General features: G+C 42.8%; 1 pseudogene; it reads right to left on the bottom strand.

Annotated features, from left to right (window-relative positions):
- Nucleotides 1–77: 77 nt before the first annotated feature.
- On the bottom strand, nucleotides 78–19,416 carry LOC115104818 (ETS translocation variant 1-like; annotated as a pseudogene).
- Nucleotides 19,417–20,103: the final 687 nt, after the last annotated feature.

Genomic DNA, 20,103 nt, shown 5'->3' on the forward strand with positions numbered 1-20,103 from the left:
TAATAAATCTGAAAATATTGTATTCATGGTAAAAAAAAAACATGTGTATATTTTCATGGGTGACAATCACGCATGTACCAGTTTTTCAGCACTATTTTATTACAGAATTTTGGCTATTGCTAATTCCATCCCAACTTTTTTTACAGAACTTCATCGTGGTGACTTCATTTTTTTCCCTTTTTGAAGAATATAAAACAAAACATATGACTAAACAAAACACTTAAACACAGAACGCAGAATTGCAGATTGCAGTTTGCCATTATTCTTAAGACTATAAAATGACAGTTACAATTCGAAGCAGCAACCAATGTGCATTTACCTGATTATACATGGAAACCCTATTTCAGATATAACATGGATCTTTATAATACTAGAAAATTCCAAATAGTTCTGATACCTTTTTATTCAAATGCAACACGTACATCATTTGTCTACAAACAAAAAGGAAAAAGTTAGATATGATTTGATTTCAGTTAGCATGTTTATCTCTTTTTTGTATGCATTCCTCACATTACGTTTTGATTTTAAAAGGGGGACAGCAACATCGTGTGATAGGATATAAAGGGAATGTTTGTTTTTGTACAATTCCCACATTGTGGCCTTGAAATATCGAATAACTCGTGTTGTGGCTGAATTAATACACATCATTGACATAAAAAACATTTGTGTCGTATCATGTAGGACAAATCAGAATTAAATGTTTGTTATACATATGTAAATCATTAAGTTGGCCGCTGGTGTGATATACACAACAATGCAAAGACTAAATAAGGTACAGTCTCTGCTTCGTTTGTCTTTTGAATACAGGTTATTTGCATTACATATAATAAAGTATGTTTAGGGTGAATTTGTTTGCATCTGATCGTTTCGTGTCGAATTCCTACAGGTCTACACAGTCAATGCAGTTTTGAAAAGGAAACCAAAACTCAGTCATATCATGATGCACTGTGGGTCAGTCAGTACTGGCAAAGGGGCACGTTTAAAACTGGCAGCAAGGCAGCATGTAGATGTCAACTAAGATTGTTATAATTACATTACTGTTTCAAGTCTAGAATTATGTCACTTCACCATAAAAGTATCTTAAAAGCATGTCATTACAATACATTGCATTATTCACTTAAATGAGTAAGAAAGTACACATGATGGAGATGAAAGGGCAATTGAACAAAAAGAGGAATGAAAGAAATAATTGAGGATGTTTCCTGTAGCTGTCGAAAAGATCAGGAGGATTTTTTTTCTTCAAGCTCTGAGGATTCAGCTGCCTAGACTGCAGGAATATGTCCATATGTGACCTTTGGCCTTTGAGTCCTGTCTCATACGAATACGGCATGCTTATGGGGGGGGGGGGGGTCCCTCCTTTAAATTACATAGCTAGCCCCCGCAGGTTCACAAACTGTCAGTCAGTCCATAAAGTGCACTCTCCATCCTGCAGCACAGCTTGGACGTCAAAAAAAAAAGGAAGAAAAAGGGTGGTGTTTGTGAGAGAGGGTGACTCGGGATCCTCTGAATGACAAAGTCTTTCCCCTCCGTTCGTAGCGACTGCGAAGTACACCAGTTCGGCGTCCTGGGGCTTTACGTTAATAAACGTAGCCCTCGCTGTACGGGTGTGGCGGGTTGCAGTAGGGCCCCGCCTCCTGCACGTAGGCCATGTTCTCGTCAAAGTGTGACAGCGGCACTGTGTCCTCCTCGTTGATCTGCCGCTCCATGTCCGTCTTCAGCACGGGCCGCTGATTGTCAGGGAAGGCCATGGAGAACAGAGCCTCGGGGTCGCACACAAATTTGTACACGTATCTCTCCCCTGCCACCTGGAGATAAGATAAGATTAGATAAGATGAAATGAGATTAACTTTATTGTCCCCAAAGGGACAGTGGGCAGAGCCCATGGTTGACTATGGAGAAGACGGTATTACAGCTAATCAAACGTGGAACCATCGTCATATGTCTCTTGTCAGGGTGCCGCCTTAGGCCTCTTTTACCTTCTGCATAATGCCTTTTTCGTAGTAATAGCGTAACGATCGGCTGAGTTTGTCGTAGTTCATAGCAGGTCGATTCTTCTGGATTCCCCATCGACGTGCAACCTTTGTCACACACATCCACGAACAGACAGACACACATAAACAAAGGGGAAATGGTTATGGTGAAATGAATAGAACCAGAATGTCATAGAAGGACCACATTGTACAGATTAGTGGCTTCAGTCTTGTAACATATTTCTTGTGCATAATAAGAGGTGAGAACATAACACGCCCCCTGTTGCACAACTTCCCGGTAAAAATGCAATGACGTTGTCTTAATGTCAGAGCTTACTAATCCATATTTCCTAATAACAGCAATTAGAGTGGAACCAGACTCCACACCCCTTGACAGGGATGTGTTCATTAGGAACTTGTCACCCACCCAGTGGAGCAGGCAGCAGATGTTACAGCACCTGTCTACCAGACCACACAACCTCCCCATCCTAAAGCCCTTCTCTCTCTCTCTCTCTCTCTCTCTCTCCCTCTCTCTCTCCCTCTCTCTCTCCCTCTCTCTCTCACTCTCTCTCTCCCTCTCTCTCTCCCTCTCTCTCCCCTCTCTCTCCCCCTCTCTCTCCCCTCTCTCTCCCCTCTCTCTCCCCCTCTCTCCCTCTCTCTCTGGATCCAACACTAAAAACATCGCACCCCCTTTCATGTCCTCATGCTCATTCATGTGTTACACCTGCCCTGGCCAAAGGCAGAATTTACGGCCACCCAAAGCCCAAAGTTAGCGCGTTTGGTCACCTGATGGTATGAATGCCCCCCTGTTCGCTGCAGCTGGCTGGTCCCACTGAGTTGGGCCATGTGGACCGATGCCAAGTTACCCCCCCGACACACACATACACACACACTCCTCTAACCATTACCCTACCAACACACCAGACACTGACTGTGCCTCTCTGTCTGCGATGTGAGCGCACAAACCCAGACCTGTTCCATTTCAAAGGGCAGAACCGTCAACACCGTTTATATTTTTAGGAACAGGTTCATTGAAACATTTAGTAGGCCACTCTCCGGTTGACAGTTTGTTTGATTTGATCAGATTTCATACTTTTAGCACGTGGTGAGGCAATAAAAAAGGAACGTCAGTACGGTACATTGCCTCGTTCAAACATTTCCTAACACATTATTCTGACCGTTTGAAGAACAGATTTCACCTCAAACTCACTTCAATGATCAGAATAATCTGGTCACTGTTGCTTGAAGGGACTAAGATACTCCATGTGGAATATGATGAGACAGACATGCTCTCACCTCCTCTGGCTCGATGAGTTTGAACTCCATGCCCCGGCCGGTCCAGGCGATAAAGTGAGAGTTGGACGGGTCGTCCAGGAGAGCCACTAGGAACTGCCAGAGCTGCAGTGAGCCTCGGCGCTGGTAGGTTGGACCTTCACGGTATAGACCTGACTCCTGCTTTATGTCACCTAGAGGGGGGGTGGAGGGAGGAGGAGGATGGAGGGAGGGAGGGATGGAGGGAGGGAGGGAGGGAGGGAGGGAGGGAGGGAGGGAAGGGAGGGAGGGAGGGAGGGAGGGAGGGGGAGGGAAGGAAGGAAGGGAGGAAGGGAGGGAGGGAGGGAGGGAGGGAGGGAGGGAGGGAGGGAGGGAGGGGAGGTTGTTATTTCACGTTTCAATGAATATCTTTGATTGAAATTACAAGTGAAAGCAGCCGTTTATGTGTCGACTCTTGGACATCTCACCTTCGACCTTTTCGGGGACCACGCAGGTGTCGTCGTAGAAATGTCTTGCGACTTTATCGAACATGCAGCCTGAGAGACGAGACAGTGTTGAGAAATCACGTTAAGGGAAACGGCAACTTGGACGGGATGAATAACCCAACCAACATGCATGTCTCCAAGCGTCATCCCTCACCTTCAGTCCTGCTGCTGTGAGCCAGATAGCCGTCTTGCCTCAGGTAGACAGAATGGCAGCTAGGCACTTCTGCTGGAGACAGGGGAGAATGGGTGTTAGAAGCCCTTAAGGGAGCATTAGGACAGTATCAGCTATCTGAGAGCAGTCAGTTACTGCTCACTCACTGCACCACTGCCCCTGATTAAAGAACATGTCTTCTAGCATGACACTGGAGCTCAGCCAACACTAAGCGCACAATATGACACTAGTCCTGAACAGTGCAATGTCGTAGTCTAGGCTAAGCTCAAGATAACCTATTAGCAGCATTGGAGTAAATGTAGCATAAAATGTTGGGCATGTTTTCGGCTTGTTCTGTTTCTTCAGCAGTGAAGCATGATGGCTATGATGGCTTTGTTTCACTGACTGCAACTTCACTGGTACTATTTACAACAGTATAATATTACATATGTCTGGCCCTCCTACAACATTACAGCTGCTGGTTACAATCAAAGGGCCGAAACAGTTACAAAGTGAATGGTCAATAAAATGACTAACCCCGTTCATTTAGGGTCCATCAACATTTCTCTGAACTTCATCAAAGTAATGGGCTTGTAGAGGAAATTGCTGCTAATGAAATTACCAGGCTCCCCTCCCATCCTCTCCACAGGCCTGGTCTAGTAAACAAGCTGCAGAATGACTGCTAATAAATTCGCCTAAATGGTCAATCTGGGATATAAAACATGCTGGAAAAGGGCTCCCTCTGTTCATCCACGCCATCGAGATACTTGGGAAACCTGCGTAAATGTTTGCAGGGTAGTGTTCATTAGGCACCAAACTGAAGACAACAGACTGAAATAAACCTGTGTGGCTCAGTTGGTAGAGCATGGTGCTTTGCAACACCACGGCTGTGGGTTCCACTCCACGGGGGAACGGTATGAAAATGTATGCACTCACTACTGTCAGTCATTCTGGATAAGAGAGTCTGCTGAATAGCTCAGATGTAAATAGTGAGGACTACCTGGATATAGAAACATTTGTTTTCTGTTGCAAATGTTTTCTGTACGCGCTCTCTTATGAACATGTCCCTGTTGAAAAGGGCTCATGTTACAGAGAGAAGGCCAACTCAAAGGGAGCTCAGTGCTGTTTATATTGAAATCTTTCTCTGCATGAGGCAGCAGAGTGGACGCCACATTCCACCCTGACTGGGCACACTATTACACCACTCCACAGTAATCTCTCCTTGGCTCTAGCTTATGAATGAAGCCAGCAGGATTGCAGGATTAGAACACCCCACCACCCCTTCTGCGGGGGAGGACTGTGACCAGGCACAGACATTAGAGCACCACAGGAAATGGAGCCCGGCACAGACACCCAAACCAGAAACCCCTGCGCTAATAATGGGTTAATCCAATCAACAGGCCCATTCCTCAAATGACAACTATCTGGTCTGATTAAAAAGAGGGTGGTTTGATGCTGTGGTGGGTCCAAATGCTCAAGTATTTAGTTATATTAGAGTGAAAAGAGTGTTCTTTGGCCGAATTTGTCATATTTCTCTAATGATGTACACTAAAATATAAATATACAGTAGGCTACATTTTTCTATAGCTCTAACCAAGGTTATAGATTCAACGGTCGTAAAGGTGGGGAGAGGTCTGTCCGTAATAAAGAAATGCTTTTTTGACACCACACTCCACAAAGCAAGACCTGCAGGCTGTATGTATAGATATGTAGGCTATGTGTGACGTTTTTAAAAGTATGTAGTTCTGTCCTTGATCAGTTCTTGTCTATTAATGTTCTGTATTATCTCATGTTTCTTGTTCTGTGTTGGACCCCAGGAAGAGGAGCTGCTGTTTTCGCAACAGCTAATGGGGATCCTACTAAAACACCAAAGACTAAATAAGACAATGACACCACAATATTAAATACAACACATTTTACTGCATCTCTATTACCACCACCTCCTCCCCCAAAAAAGAAGAGGACAACTAACACACCCACTCACCTGAGTCATAGGTGAAATCCCTGGGCTCCTGTTTGATCATCATGGAGGGGGGTACGTGGGGGGAATGGGCGCCCCTACCATGGCAGGGTGCTCAAACAAGGGGTCGGAGTACTCCTGCTTGAAGCCTTGTGGGGGGAACAGGATGTTGGGCTCAGACATCTGTCTGTGGTACATGGGCCTTCCGTCCCGAGACATCGACGGTGGGGAGGGGAACGAGTGGCAGGGCTCCGACAGCTGACGTCGAAATCTGAAAAGGCAAGAAAATTACATTTTCACAAATTCTCATGATAACCGATTGAGACAGATGGACTGACATCAATACACATTTTTATACCTAAAACTTGACAATTTATACAACCTGTTGTGTATAATTAGAATGGTACATCGGGATTCAGGTAAGCTGTACTGGATGTACTATAATGATCAAATAAACTTGAAATGTGCACTTGAAACTATGTCGATAATGTTTTGTTAGTGCCATTTTAAAGATGATGTAGCTGTACCTGTGGTCCATGGAGTAAGTGCTGTCCGGGAGGGGCTGGGAGGGCTGGAGGTGGGGGTACGTCCTGTCTGGTTTGGGGGTGGGGATGGCCGTGGGGGAGCCATTACGAAGGGGGACACGGGGTTGCTGCAGGGGGGCGTCGCTGGGCTGGAGGGCTTCATGCCTGTAGGGTGTTTGTGCTGCTGGTAGGCACTGAGAGACACACGGGGTGGAGGGATCAGTCTGTTGTTGTTTTTACATTATGTCGACGCATGCCATTTGACAGAAGCCATTGTAGTGTGGCCTAGTATTTGAACGCTATCCTTTTCCATATCCAATCGTCTTTTATGTTATAGTTATTGTCGAAGTGACAGTTTAAAAACATTTCGGGCAAAATTTTGAACTTGAATTTTAAGAATATATATATATATTTGATATTTTAGCGTATGTTCAGGGTTTAAAATACTTTTGTGTTTCCTCTTCTAGAATACATCTTCATGATGACCCTTGACGTACACGGCACTGTAATATCGCAAGCATATGCCACAATGCCATATATCACAAGTCAAATCAATTAAAGATTTGATGTAACTAGGCAATTATTGTGCCATAGGCATTTTGGTTCATTTGAAAAAACACCTTAGGTAGACAGTATATTATCCTAGATCTATTCCCCAAGTCAAGCGCATCCCACTTGAAACATTTAGCACAGCACCTGGCCTTTTGTTTCATAGGGAATGGCTGCAATTCCAATGTCTTGAATTCTCAAAATGGAAGGCAGTAATACAACGTTGAAAACAGGGTGGGAAGCCAGAAGTACTGTAGTTTATCAAGCAATCATAATGAAGCAGTCATTATCCATCTAACAGCGTGGCGATATATTGGACAACCTGTGGGGATGAAAAAAGACTGTACAAAATGTCATTCATTTTCATTTTCATCAAACCAGATTTACCTGCAGAATCCTTGTGAGATTTCACTACAGGTAAAATAAATACTACTTCAATATCCCACAGGATATTTTTCAAACCACCGAAACCTATAATGTTCATTTTTGTGTGTTAGTCTATCTCCTTGTGTGCAATCTGGCTCTGTTGGTTCCAGACAGGGGGAAGTGGAACCTCATGTGATGTCATACTGGCTGATGCAGAGAGCTAGGATGTTTTCAACCTGTTAATACTTATTTGATCAAGCTGAGGCTGGTGCTGTGGCTTACCTACCTGATGTTGTACAGGCACTTCTCCCCATAGTGGAGCTTGAAGGGCCGCTCCTGGCCACAGGCGGAGCCCAGCTCGGAGCAGGGGCTGTGGGGCTCCTTCTTGATCTTCAGCTGCAGTCCGTGGAATGCCACTATGACATGCATGTGTGAGATGGAGGGAAGGAAGGAGGGAGGATGGAGAGGAGACATTAGATTGGTGACATTGAAACATTTATTCAGTAACTAATTCATTATTTATCAGTACTCTATATGTCCAAATGTACAATAGTCATATAGTCCCCATGAAAAGTAAACCTATTTTAAAGGCCCTTCCACCACATACAAAATCCTTATTCAACACTTGGGTAATAGGTATACATGTCCAGTACTTCATCTTACTCCACTGCTATCCCTAAGGACAGGGAATATAATATCTATGCAGACTATTTCTATTTCTAAGTCCAGAATCCCAGTCTTCATCACTCACTGTAACTCACTTCTCGCAGTTACACAATGGGAGTCTCTTCCTTCCTGAAATATGACAATCTCAAAGCAGGGCTAGACACCACTAAATCCCTATCACGTTTCAGCTAACTGCCAATACTGTCCAGACAACACTAACAAGGCCCATTGATCTGAACCCACTCTCTGTACCTATGCCCAGTTTCCCACAGTGGCCTGTGCATTTAAGAAGCTGTTAAGTGCCAAATCAGTCCTGATTAACATCCCATCATCTTGAGTCATGATCAACACTAATTCAATTGGCCACGGTGATGAAAACCAAGTCACTCAGGATCAAGTCAGACCCGGGTACCTGGAGAGCTAGCGTGTCACCGCTAATAAACACACGTAGGCTACGTACGTGCGCGAACATGCACACGCGGTTGCACCAGGCACATGCACAACTACCGAGGAGAGTATAAACCCAAAGTGCTTTACTTATGCAGAGAATATGGCACAGTCATTTCCTCGTTACCGTTGACAGGAAGTGGTTTGTCAATCTTCATGTTAAAATCCGCATCCGACCCACTGTGACGTCAAAACAAAGTAGATACCGATCTTGAATGGAAGTGAAAATCAATCAAACTAAACAAAGCACTAAAAATGCTTGTCTTTTCTCTGGTTATTTAGGGCTAGAACCATGCTCAACTGTCTACCTGGGGGAATGCCGGGCCAGTGTATGTTTTTCTAGAATGGGCCTTAGAAAACAAGCCCTTTCCAGAGCTGATGACTGAGGAAGTAGTTTAGGGGTTGAGGAGCTGAGAGAAGCGGATGTTTTGAGTTTCTCACTGCTGACTGACAGCTCGGCCTGTGTGACAGTGTCACAGTCTCTCTGTGTGGAGGAGTCGATCTGTCAACACCCCATCTGACGCCTGTGTCCCAGGGGACTGATGCACGGGGCACGTTGGGGCAAAGCACAGGGGATGTTCACAGGTCTCGCTGGCCTCGGTGGGGCGCGACCTTTACGGGTCATCGATCGGTGGTCAAAGTTTTACCTCCTGAGGGGAGACCTTTGACGAGGTCGAACGGCGTCACAGGCGTCGCAGACACAGAGGCTGCAGCCTTATCTGGCTAATTAAAGGCTTATGGCAAGAGGTACAATAAGTAACAGAGAGGTATTGTTTACTGTTTTGTGATGTACATGTATTTATTAGTGGACATACACTGAATAAAAATATAAACGCAGCATGTGAAGTGGTGGCCCCATGTTTCATGAGCTGAAATGAAGAATCCCAGACATCCCAGACAACACAAAAAGCTTATTTTTCTCCAATGTTGTTTACATCCCTGGTTAGTGACCATTTCCCCTTTGCCAAGATAATCCATCCACCTGACAAGTGTGGCATATCAAGAAGCTGATTAAACAGCATGATCATTACACAAGTCCTCCTTGTGCTGGGGGCAATAAAAGGCCACTTTAAAAAGTGCAGTTTTGTCATGCAACACAATGCCTCAGATATCTCAAGTTTTGAGGGAGCATGCAATTGGCATGCTGACTGCAGGAATGTCCACCAGAGAGAATTATTTAATGTTCATTTATCTACCATAAGCCACCTCCAACATCGTTTTAGAGAATTTGACGTCCAACCGGCCTCACAACCGCAGACCACGTGTAACCACGCCAGCCCAGGACCTCCACATCCGGCTTCTCCACCTCAGACCACGTGTAACCACGCCAGCCCAGGACCTCCACATCCGGCTTCTCCACCTCAGACCACGTGTAACCACGCCAGCCCAGGACCTCCACATCCGGCTTCTTCACCTCAGACCACGTGTAACCACGCCAGCCCAGGACCTCCACATCCGGCTTCTCCACCTCAGACCATGTGTAACCACGCCAGCCCAGGACCTCCACATCCGGCTTCTTCACCTCAGACCACGTGTAACCACGCCAGCCCAGGACCTCCACATCCGGCTTCTTCACCTCAGACCACGTGTAACCACGCCAGCCCAGGACCTCCACATCCGGCTTCTCCACCTCAGACCATGTGTAACCACGCCAGCCCAGGACCTCCACATCCGGCTTCTTCACCTCAGACCACGTGTAACCACGCCAGCCCAGGACCTCCACATCCGGCTTCTTCACCTCAGACCACGTGTAACCACGCCAGCCCAGGACCTCCACATCCGGCTTCTTCACCTCAGACCACGTGTAACCACGCCAGCCCAGGACCTCCACATCCGGCTTCTTCACCTCAGACCACGTGTAACCACGCCAGCCCAGGACCTCAAATCCGGCTTCTTCACATTCTTCATGTTGCATTTATATTTTTTATTTATATCTTTAATAAAGCCCTTTTGTGGGGAAAAACTCATTCTTATTGGCTGGGCCTGGCTCCCCAGTGGGTGGGCCTGGTATGCCCTCCAAGGCTGACCCATGGCTGCATCCCTGCCCAGTCATGTGAAATCCATAGATTAGGCCCTAATTTATTTATTTCAGGTGACTGATTTCCTAATATCAACTGTAACTCAGTAAAGTATTTTAAATTGTTGCATGTTGCATTTATAATTTTGTTCAATATAATTATGGTTTATGAAATTATGTATTTGTCCTACAACACAGTAAGTTAATATGCACATGAACTGAATGAACTACAATGTTAAGAACAGCTCATGCGCTCTAAGAGAGGCACCTAAAATAGAGATGGAAATGTCACAATAGATTTATCAGTGGGGTGCCAAGGTACACCAATCAATATGGAAGACCTGTAATGACAACAGATAAACCTTTTTAGAATGTCAGGTCCATCAATGTTTAAATTGCTGTGAGTATCTACAGATTGATTCATCTAAATGACTGTGCATTTTAAGAACAAGCATTTCTGACAGTTATTTACATCATTTTGAATGGTTTCATTTGAATTTCTCAAATATTCTGTCAACTTCTTTGGCTAGTTTTCTGTACAAAATGAACATGTGTTATGCTTGCCCACATTAATTGGCATTTTAGTATTTGGATAAATTACTATTGTTTGTTTGGCCCTATTCCTTATTTAGAAACCAAACCATACATTTGATTCAAAACAACATTTTGATCATTGATTTTTTATAAATACAGATTTGAGTGTATTTGCATTTTGTCTGACTTTACGCTTTGCAGTGCACACAATCTCTTTCATTGATTATTTTGGTTCCCTTATTTAAATCATATCTGAAATACCCCCCAACCAGCTATGCCGTTCACAGTGAATTTTCTCAATACAGCCACTATATTAGCTGCAAGCTAAGAAATGTCATTTTGGTGCCAATCATTCCTAATTATCACAAAACCCCCTTGAGGGCAACAGTTGTGTGCATTGGGTTACAAACTGTGTATTTTGGCATTTACAGTGAGTTCTACTTTTGGCAGATATTTCTCCAGTCCATTCATAAAATATCAGCCTTTTGGCAACAGGGGGAAAAAACGTCAATTTTCACACAGCGTAAGTGCTTGCCATTACTGTTAATGTGAGTAGCTCCGATCCGCTGATTACATGTGTTCTCATTTTACACCATCTACAGTACTTCTTCATACCCTGCTAAGTTATGCTAATGAGAGCTTGGAAACCACTAAATTTGAAGGTAATAGACAAAGAACATGTCTCCTCCATGCGCCAAGCCTTAAGATTCAATGTCTGGAAGTTTCCCCTTCAAATGTGATGTTAAGTATGGTTGATGGACATGGGAAAATTGTCCACAAGTGAGGTGATAAAGTGAGGACGTGAATGCTTCTCTATGAAGCGCAAAAATAAACATGTCAAAAATATCCGCAGTGATCTATTTCCAAGTTTCCACCTGTTCTCTATGTCTATTTTCTCATACCGTACGAATGAATTGACTGTACATGTCATACACCTCGTTTTACCTCTATTGACCTCTAAACAATCCCACCATCCTCTCTCACTCTCTCCTTGGTGAAACCCATATTGGAGTCCTGCAGGCTGGGACGCCTGCTCGAGAGCCCAACCACAGTGCCCTCGCCCTCCCACCCACCATCTGTTTCTGCCTCTCCAGTCTGCTCCAGCATGCCAACAGGACGTTTCCTATGGTCAGCAGTCCCCTACTACAGTGGACACGATGGGCCCTGGATGGCTTTGAAGGACATGGGGACCTCAAGACCTTATGGATGTTACTGTGCAACCATTTTGGATCCTATAGTGGATATGTACCATACTGTACGTCTACGGAGCTCAGAGAAACTGGTAAGAGGTTCCTCAAAGGCAAACAGTTTCTTGAGACAAATGTAGAAATAAAAGTATTGAAATGAATAAAATATTCTGAGGTGAATATCAAACATGTGAGCGATAAAGGGGGGTAATGGTCATTACAGACAGTTTCCTGCTTTCTCACTGTTGCACAGGCCTTTTGGCTCATCTAAAAGACATGTGCTAGCACTGGATCCCACTGAGCTCCACTCACTCCACTTCTGTCTCCACGTTGGCTGACTTCCTTCATAACCCCACTGTGCCAACAACAGCCTCGTCTCCACTCACTTTAAATGCTCATTGTACTGTGCCACCAAGTGCATTATAATGTATAGTGCATTTATGTCAAGATATATTGATTTCTTCCCGTATAACCGCCACAACAAATGCTGACAGTTACAGAGGATAAAATACTGTTGGAAAAAATTGAGTTTGAGATTATTATTATTTTATATATATATATATATATATTTATATAAACACTATCTGATTATTATCACTCATTGCAAATGACTCAAAATATTTTGATGTTTTCCTACATAAATAAACCCCAGTGCTATAATATCATAGCTCCCTCTTCCACCCCCTTTCTTCCACCCCCTCTCTTCTACCCTCTCTTCCACCCCCTCTCTTCTGCACCTGTCTGCCAACCTGCAAGACTAGCTCTCCGGAGACCACATGTGAGAGTGAAGGTGGGGGTACTGAGAGACATGGAAAAAAACACACACACACTCACACACAAACACAGAGACTCACACATACATACACAAACACAGAGACTCACACACTCACACACAAACACAGAGACTCACACATACACTCACACACAAACACAGAGACTCACACATAGATACGTACACAAATAGAATAAAATTGTGGCATCATATACTCACAGTTTTCAGTCTGGAAGTCTGGGACAAACTGCTCGTCATTGTCGGGAACTTGAGCTAGAGAAAGAAGCAGAGAGGAAAGGAAAAAGTGATTTTCATGCCGATGGACAACACCAGACTCACGATATCCAGTCTAACCCTCTCAATCATTTATTTTGGCAAAAAGCCTCTAAAGACATAAAAAAATCCCTTTATGGACATGTATCTATTCATGAACAAAGCAATGTAAATGCAGAATCCTACCAATGTTTATCCATGTTATAATGCACCAACGGACAAATAGAATGCAAATGGAGCAGCTAAAAGCTAAAATAACAGTCTCTAGAGAGAAAGAATGTATTGCTCTTCCCCTCTTTCTCTTGATTACACATGTCCTGAGGTTGTCTGGTCCGTTTTTAGATGATGCTGTAGCTTCAGGAGTTTGCCATCTCCACGCCGATAGCAATAACACCCATTGTTAACAGTAGCTAATTGGGTTCTTCCCCACTGCTGAACCCACCTGTACCTGCCGAGTCAGCTCTGCTCCAATCCAGAGTGTTTCACCTATCATTCACACTCCTGTGCTTTCGGCTAATGCTAAGACAATGAAGGCTCTGCACAGGGTCCAATTAGGCATGTACATATTTATATCACACATATTTGCACTTTTTAGGTCCCTGAAGTTTGACGAGTTTGGAGAATTGTGGCAAACGGCAATATGAGAGATTTTTTAAATGTGTCATTAGCACGTCTATTTTTACGCACAAAGAGGTGAATTCTCATTATCACCGAATCAGTATCATGTCGAGGCAGGTCTGTATTAGATGATCATGTTTTGTATTTTCACTTTTCAAAATGAGAGAAAAGGAACGATCCAACAAGATAGAGAAAGGAAAAACCTATTTTCTCACAATATGCGTGGTGGAAAAACACGTGAAAAACTATTAGGTCAAGCCTCGTGTGAACTAATGTTCACTGTAAAACAAGTGTCAATACAGTAGACTGATCTGATACACACTAGGAAAGATGAATTATATGGTATGGTGCAATACTGTAAAGATCAACATAACAGCAACTGAAGTATAATTGTAAAACCCTGTGCACCTGCTGACTTCAATTCTTTGTGCCAGCCAAGCCCCCTCTTGCAGTGGGATTGTGGTGTGCACTGTGATTTCTGCATCAAGATGGCCATTGTAAGAACTACAAAGCACCTTTTCGTGCAAAATAATGTCATACCTTGCCACTACAAATAATTACAGACCAGAACTTTCTCTCAATTCAAAATACTGGCTCCACCACAAAACCATGACTGGAAAACATTCACCCAGTGCCAAGCCAGACAACTCAAAGAAAAAACTACAATGTCTCCACCACAACCGTGTACAACTTCTATCTGCCTCAAGTTCACTAGCACTGTGTAACACACGCGCACTGCAGGCATCACAAAGTCGCAAGGTTCAAAGCGAGAGGGGAAGAAGGATGGCGACAGACAGGCGGAAACGAAAGGAGAGAGGGAGAAAGTGATGTTGAAGCCGGATGCATGAGTCACCGGACCCAGTCTGTGAATGGGCCAGCTGATCCCTGCAAAAATTCCCGGGGAGAGCACCAAAATTAGAACTCTGCCGCCATTCACAAAAAAAGAGAGAGAGAAAGAAAGAGAGAGGGAGAGAGAGAGAGAAAAGAAAAACAGCCAAGCCCCATTCACAGGCCCTGAGTAGTACATCCTTTGTCTTTTCTTCAGCCCATTCTTTTCATCCCAGCCCAACACCATCAGGCTCCTGTACCTACAAGTACTGTGTGTCTGATGGTGTTAGGTTTCAAACAAATCTAGCTAGCGCGCCAACAACAGGGCTGAGATGAAAAGAACGGGTTGAGGAAAAGATTTACTGTCTCCTTTTAAACGTTTGAATTCAATAGACCAGACTGCATCAGCTATCATTTTCACATTTGTGTCAACATTTTATTTTAAAAAATTACAGTATTCTAAATTGTGGCAACCTCACCGAATAGATTTCAAAGTGAAATTGATACTTGAAGAACTCCCAAAAAGAAAGAGAAAAATAGCCTTGGCCAAAATGGCCAGGTTAAGAACCCTTCAACCTCTCGGTTTGTGATGTCAGAAATTCAGTCTGTCTCCCATAATTCCTCCTCTTATTTCCAATTACCTGAATGAATAAATCTTTGATATAGGTAGGTAGGTATTCCTTTTTATCTTAATGGACAGGAAGTAATTTATTAAATCTACTTCAATCTTGAAACGTACATCACAATGATCCACGACATGCAGAACTGTACTCCTTACAGTAATATCTATATCAGGAACCAAGTCCTTTTTCCCCACTTAAATACTAAAATATTAAAATGACACCTTATTCTTTTACAAGCCCTGCGGTATATACTTCATAATCTAACTGGCAGAGAGTAGCTGGTAAAGTATTCCAATATCTATTTCAAAGCATACTTTTCATTTTTAAAACCCCTAAATTACACTGCGAGCATTTTTAAATGTATTAAAGAATAGATGAATCTCATCAATGATTAAGTTGCCTATCCACCTGTGCAAAGCAGGGAGAAATATTTTTCTACCTCTTTGGAAAATGTAATAAGATAACCTCAAAAAACTTACCAGAAAAACATCACAGTTGATAGAGTATGATAAAAATGTATATTACTGGTTAAGGATTTACACTTTAGACCTTAACATTACAACTAGAATCATCTGCCAGTAGAGACTAAGGCCTACTGGATAAAGAAACAGGCTGTCTTGTTCAATACTAACATAGCGCAACAGTAGAGCTGAAGAAAATATCTAAACAATTTACCATAAGTACACATTTTTCTAGATTAATTTCAAATATGTGGTCTGAACATAAATCATCAAAAGTTCAATCTGTCATCAAACGTCGATTCCCCTCAAAGCTTGAGAGACCAACAAAGAACAAAAGCCCTGACACTGACATAGATTGAACAACAAAAGAATGATGTCATTATTGATACCAAATGTAGCCTAATTCTAATCCAAACGAAATTTGTTTTAAATAGTTAGCTGACACAAGATGTTGGCATGTTTTTGTCTTCCATAATGCAGTCCGCAGTCCACAAATGCAGTGCATTTAAGGAGAAAAGTAAATATGCAGTGCATTGGGGCGGCAGGTAGCCTACTGGTTAGAGCATTGGGCCAGTAACCGAAAGGTTGCTGGATTGAATCCCTGAGCTGACAAGGTAAAAATGTGTCATTCTGCCCCTGAACAAAGCAGTTAACCCACTGTTCCTAGGCTGTCATTATAAATAAGAATTTGTTCTTAACTGACCTGCCTGCCTTTATTTAAAAGGATCCATTTAAAAAAGAAAAAATGAGGAAAGATGTCCCACATACAGAGATAAACTTAGTTATATTTTGTGTAGAAAGGGAACACATGGTGAATTTACAATACGAGATAAGATGATGGGACCACATTATACAGCACATAATGTCGTGGGCTTGTTTCGGTCCCTAAGCAAGCGGCAAGTACAAACTTCAAGATTTGTCATGCATGCATACAATCATATTGACATGGGAAATTAAAATGATTAAACAGTAATGTAGATGACTTTTATAGAAGCTACAAAGAACTCACACGTTGAATCCACAACCTACTTCATATTTACACCACTATTTACTCAGAGTCAGAAACTTTGTGATTTCCTGTTTTAAAACCTAATGCCAATAACATAGATTGGACATACTGCATATTATAATTTATAGGTCACTCTAAATGTAATCAAAGCAATATTAACATCCAGAAATGTAGCAACAAAAGTTTTAAAGAATAAAAGGCCATGTTTTTCTGTTAATGCATATTGCAGCTTATTAGCAATCAATTGTAAGGAAGAAACATTGCAAACTAATGCAAATGTCCCATGCAAAGAAAAGCATTTTCAATATGTAAACATTACATTCAAGAAGATCAAATGTAGATACAACCGACAGACTAATACGTTTACAGACTTAGACATGCACAAACATATGAAACATGCATCTTACGAAAATGGTACAGGCACAATATGATCAATATTCTTTACTAACCAAAACTTCTGTGCTGCAAACAGGGCGGAAAGAAGACACCCGCGCTTAAATCCTGAAGCATCACGTCTGAGTTATACCACACAGAGCAAGTCTTGCCATTAGAAAAAAATGATTAAATAAACAAAAACAAACAAAAAATAAATTCTCAACAAAAAAAACAAGTAAATCCGTTATTTTTCTTCCAATAGAAAGATAAAGAAACGGAGAAGACAGCTGATACTACAGCTATGGAGGATGAATTCTAGAGAGATGCGCTGAGAGGAAAAGAAAGAGAATGAGGGAGGGAGTGTGAGAGAGAGAGCGATAGAGAGGAGATGGTAGAGGACCGGTGGAGGTGGTGCGGTGGTGGCGGCTCGCGTGCGTTAGCTCTTGCCAAAAGCAGAAGAGACAGTGAGCAGCGGAGAGCTTTCTCCTGGTAATTTGTGATGACACTCTGGGTAGAGCCTCCTCAGTCTCCCTCAAGACCACGCTCATCACAGTCTCTAATGTATGCATGACACACAAGGTGCCTCTTCCACACAGGCTTTAATTGGACTGCACGTTAGTAGGAATGGAACTTGGGGCCAATTTTTTTCTACATCTCTACCTTTCCCGTTCCCTTTCTCCAATTCTCTTACTATGTCTTTTAAACCAAGTGAGCTTGTTGAGCTTCGACACTACAGTAAACGGGTAAACACTTACCTTCCGCCAGCCAGGTCTCTTGCAGTTGACTGAGGTCCTGGAAGAGTTCTAGGAGAATAAAACAATGGAGGACAATCATGGAGGGGAAGAAAAAACAGGACAAAAAAAGCTTCAGAAACAATTCCCTCCACAATGACAGGCTGATAGGCTTAGAATGCCATTGGAGGCTTGGCCAGATGATTCAGAGGCACGTGTGTAACTAATAACAACTCAATTTGTGTCTGTAGCCACTGACAGATGCTACTCGCAATCTTCACAGGTGAATGTCTTGTAATTGAGATTTTGCTTACGAGTGCAGGTGGCCACAAACCAATTGAATTTTGCTAAATGTTAAGAAGCCGTGAAATGAACTTTTCCCTCCCCTCTGCTCTACCTACCTTCAGTGTCCAGGGCTAGGTCAGAGTTAATTAATTTTCTTTTTCTGTCATTTGCCGGTCTCTCACTGCAAGTTGTCTTCCCGTGTGGCCTCTAAACGGGAGGAAACAAATCAATGTCTCCCACTGGAGTGATTCTGTTGTGTACTAGCACAGATGACAGCTGAGAGAGCAATAGATGGCCATCAATCACACATCTCACACACTTTTAAACTTGACCCTGTCCCTTTTCTTTACCTATAACTACAGAGGGAAGGCAACACTAGTAATAACGTTATTACAATATTTCTTAGAATATATATAACATCATGTATTACACAGTAATAGTTTAAATATTACGCTATCCGTTCATACACCTGCACATGGAGGAGGTGACTGAGCGACCGAGTGACCAGCTTGCAGGTTTTACATCAACTTAATAACACAGTAATGAATAACATTTTCCTGATATCTAAGTGCTGTTTATTTGTTATTTAGTCTCGGGTTATACGTAAAAAAAAAAAACGTGTCTCTCACTCACATTGGATTTAATATAAGGCACTTGTTGGTCTTGAATCCCATCCATTCTCCAACGCTAATGCTCTACTTTAATTGATAAGCAATTAGCCAGAATTGTCCGCGGAGTGTGCCGTCCGACCACCCTATATCAAGATGGATTGGGGGAAGAATCAAATGAAGAGACCGTCTAAACTTGCCGAGGTAGTCGACCTGAAACAGTTTCATTCATAAAGGTACAAACACCTCCGCAGTGAACTTGCACTACGATTATCCCACTACAAAAGTAAATAATTGACATATTAGCTGCATAGCTCTCAATGAGTTGTGTTTACTCACCTTTGTAAAGAGGTAGGCTATGCATAAGGTTGTTTACAAACGGTCCACTTCTAGCTATAGGCTGTGCGCAAGGATGGCGATAAATATTGAGAACCACCACCTAACGTGACCAAAAGCTGTACTAAATAATACTCTAAAGCATGTCGTAAACACAAAATAGAAAATAAATTAATAGGGACACTCACCTAATTAATCTGCGCCGCATTCATTCACGGGTTTCTGTCTGTATTTAGTAAGAAACAAAAGTCAGCGACGTGAAGCCCGCTGCTGAATCTGACGGCTGAAGCCTGCGCACACTCAGCTCTAGTGTTGGTTTGGCGCCGCTTGGCTTCGCCTTCTGGGGCCCCCCATGGAAAAAGAAGGCGCTCCGTTTCCTATTGGTTGTCAGTCTTTCACTGGATCCGATTTCCATCCTTCAATCAGGCACATTTTTAATCATGTGTGTTTAACTTCTAAAGAGAACAACTTGTGAGGAACAGTGTCACAACTGTCTGTCTGTCTGTCTGTCTGTCTGTCTGTCTGTTTGTGCTTACATTTACATTTAAGTCATTTAGTAGACGCTCTTGTGCTTGTAATTGCGTGTGCATGTCTGTTTTAAACTTTATCACTTTGCACAATGTTTCTCAAAAATTGGGCTTTTATAAAGCTCTTATTATACTTTTACTTGATGCCATTGTAGTGTCTTAACACTTAGTACTTATTTATGTAATAAGAAAGACTCTGAATACAAGCAATTGAACTGGAGCTTCACATTTACTCAAACGAGTTAGTACCAGAATAACATAGAACAACACTGCGCATGACCAAGGGTGCTCCATCCTTAAAGGGGGCATCAGTAATTAACAGAACATAACACTACATTTGAAGAAGGAAATAGGTTACCTGTGTACAGAACCTGTTTTGTTTTGTTTGAGAATATGTTTCTCAGAGCACGTTCTTGATCAAAACACACACACACACACACACACACACACACACACAGTCGCGTAAACACACAGTCGCATAGACACACACAAACCTTATGTTCTCCTATTTTCCCTAACCCCTAACACT

The sequence above is a fragment of the Oncorhynchus nerka genome, linkage group LG3 (genome assembly GCF_034236695.1).
Source record: "Oncorhynchus nerka isolate Pitt River linkage group LG3, Oner_Uvic_2.0, whole genome shotgun sequence".
In the NCBI taxonomy this organism is placed as follows: Eukaryota; Metazoa; Chordata; class Actinopteri; order Salmoniformes; family Salmonidae; genus Oncorhynchus; species Oncorhynchus nerka.